The sequence below is a fragment of the Bos mutus genome, chromosome 6 (assembly GCF_027580195.1).
Source record: "Bos mutus isolate GX-2022 chromosome 6, NWIPB_WYAK_1.1, whole genome shotgun sequence".
Classification (NCBI taxonomy): Eukaryota; Metazoa; Chordata; class Mammalia; order Artiodactyla; family Bovidae; genus Bos; species Bos mutus.
In genome coordinates, this window is record NC_091622.1 from 72,201,203 (window position 1) to 72,204,352 (window position 3,150).

Here is a 3,150-nt window from a genome sequence, read left to right on the forward strand (position 1 = left end):
AGGTTTATATTACATGGTTTCACTTATATGTGGATTTTTTTTTTTTTTGCCACTTTTTTTGCCACACCACGTGGCATACGAGATCTGACCAGGGATTGATCCTGTGCCTCCTGCAGTGGCAGCGTGGAGTCTTAATCACTGGACTGCCAGGGAAGTCCCATATATGGATTATTCTCAATAAACACATTAGAAAATTATTTGGAGATTTGGAACCATTTGAAAAACATAACAGAATAGCCATGTAACCTAGAAATATTGAAAAAAATAAGAAAGATATGTCATGAATATATAAAATATATTTAGATACTAGTTTATTTGATCATTTTCTACCATAAAATATATAGTAATCTATTTTAAGAAGTTAAAATTTACCAAAATGGGTGCAATGACTTATAGATAGTTCATGATCCATTTGCCATCAAGCAAAATGTAAACATGTAATGATGCAATATTGAATCATAACTGCATAAAATTAAATGTCATGTACTCTTATAATTAATCTTTTAGTATTGTGGTAAGCTCAAGTGTGTTTTGTTGTTTGTTGCTGTTTAGTTGCTAAATCACGTTCAACTCTTTTGCAACCCATGGACTGCACCCCAGGAGGCTGCTCTGTCTATGGGATTCTTCAGGCAAGAATACTGGAGTGGGTTCCATGCCCTCCTCCAGGGGATCTTCCCAACCCAGGGATAGAACCCATGTCTCTTAAGAGTCCCCTGGCAGGCAGATGCTTTACCACCAGCACCACCTGGGAAGCCCAGCCAATAGGTATGGGTATAACTCACATGAACTCAAGCTCTTCAGAGCATTCAGTGGGCATAACAACCCACTCCAGTATTCTTGCCTGAAGAATCCCATGGACAGAGCAGCCTCCTGGGGTGCCATTTCTTCCCCTGGGGATATCCGCTTAAAATGCCATGAGACACTAATCATTTCCATGTGAGCACTTCATCTTTCCAGTAAATTGCATATCACAGTAAAAAGTGAGCTCTTGCAGTTCTTATATATTTTTCTTTGTGTTTAATGCAACACTGTAAACCTTGAATAACACCATGAGACCAATATGAAGTGCCACTAGTGATTCTAGAAATGCTCACATGAAGCAGAGAAAAGTCATGACATTTCAAGGAAGAGCTGAATTGCTTGATGTATACTGTAGATTGAGGTCTGCAGCTGCAGTTGCCAGCCATTTCAAGATAAATGAATCCAGCATAAACACCATTGTAAAAAAAAAAATGAAAGGAAATATGTGAAAACATCATTATACCTATGCCAGCATGCATGAAAATGTACCTTTTTTGAAATAACTTTTTATCTTATATCAAAAATGCAGCTTTTATGTGGGTGTAGAATTACTATAAGAAAAACATACCTACTAATATGATTTGAGAAAAAGCAGTCATTATTATATGATGACTTAAATGGAAAGTGAAGGATCTTAATGCCACCAAGGGTTGATTTGATCATTTTAGAAAGGGGTTTGACTTAAAACATGTCAAGATAACAGGAGCAGCAGCTTCTGCTGACCAAGAAGCAGCAGATAAGTTCCCAGGCACCATTAAGAAAATCATCGAGAAGGAACAATAACAGGCTAAACAGGTTTTTAATGTAGACAAAAAGAGCACTGTTCTCGGTGGAGGGGGGCTGGGGGGAATGCCACAAAGGACATTTACCAGTAAGGAAGGGAAGCGAGTACTAGTTTTAATTCAGGAAGGGATAGGCTAACTCTCCTGTTATGCACAAATGCAGTGGGTTTTAGGATAAGGACTGCCCTTATCTATAAGATCCCTGGGTTGGGAAGATCCTCTGGAGAAGGAAACGGCAACCCACTCCAGTAATCTTGCCTGGAATACCCCATGGATGGAGGAGCGTGGTAGGCTACAGTCCTTGGGGTCGAAAAGAGTTAGACAGGACTGAGCGACTTCACTTTACCTATAAAGCTGCTGACCCACAAGCCTTGAAGGGGAAAGATAAAACACCAGCTGCCAGTGTTTTGGTTGTACTGCAACAAGGAAGCCTGGATAATGAGAACCCTTTTCTTAGATTGGTTCCACTGATGCTTTGTCCTGGAAGTCAGTAATTACATTGCAAGTAAAGAACTGCCTTTTAAAGGTTTCTTTTTACTGGACAGTACCCCTGGCCACCCAGAACCCCATGAATTCAACACTGAAGGTATTGAAGTGATAGCTACCTCCAAATACAACATCTATAATTCATCCTCTAGATCAGGGAGTCATAGGGACCATTATGGCTCATTACATGTAGTACTCTATGTAAAGGATTATCAGTGCTATGGGAGAGAACTCCATGGAAAGATCATGGAAATCTGGAAGGACTACACGATTGAAGATGCCATCATCATAGGAAAAGCTGTGAAGACCGTCAAGCCCAAAGCAATAAATTCTTGCTGGAGAAAACTGTGTCCAGATGTTGTGTATGACTTCACAGGATATACAACAGAACCAGTCAAGGAAATCATGAAGGACATTTTGGATAATGGCAAAAAAGCTGGGGGTGAAGGGTTTCAAGATAGGGATCTTAGAGAAATTCAAGAGCTAATAGGCACGATACAAGAGGAATTAGCAAGAGATGACTTGGACAGAGTGCTTTTGAACCAGTGCCACATGATGAGGAGAAAGACATGGAAGAAGGAAGAAGCAGAGCCAGGAAATAAACTGACATTAGACTAACTAGGAAGAGAGTTCTGATCATTAAAAACTGCTAAGACTTCTTTTACAGCATGGACCTTTCTATGCTACTGGTGCTGAAACTAAAGCACACAGTGGAAGGATTTGTACTTTATAGAAACATTTATAGAAAAATTAAAAAGCAAAAAAGTCAGAAATTAGGATGTATTTCCATCAAGTTACACCCAGTGTGCCTGCCTCTCCTGCCTCCCCTCTCATACCTGGGACAGCAAAACCAATCCCTCCTCTTCCTCCTCCTCAGCCTAGTTGATATGAATCAAAGACACCTAGGATAAAGACCTTTGTGATGATCCACTTCCACCTAATGAATAGTAGATAATCATCATGTCCTACAGTTAATCAACCTATCTGTTATGTATGTCTGTGAGTTCTTGTATGAAAGTCTAATAACTACTACAAGAACTGTATGAGATGTTGTGTCGTCACCATCATCATCACCTAAGGA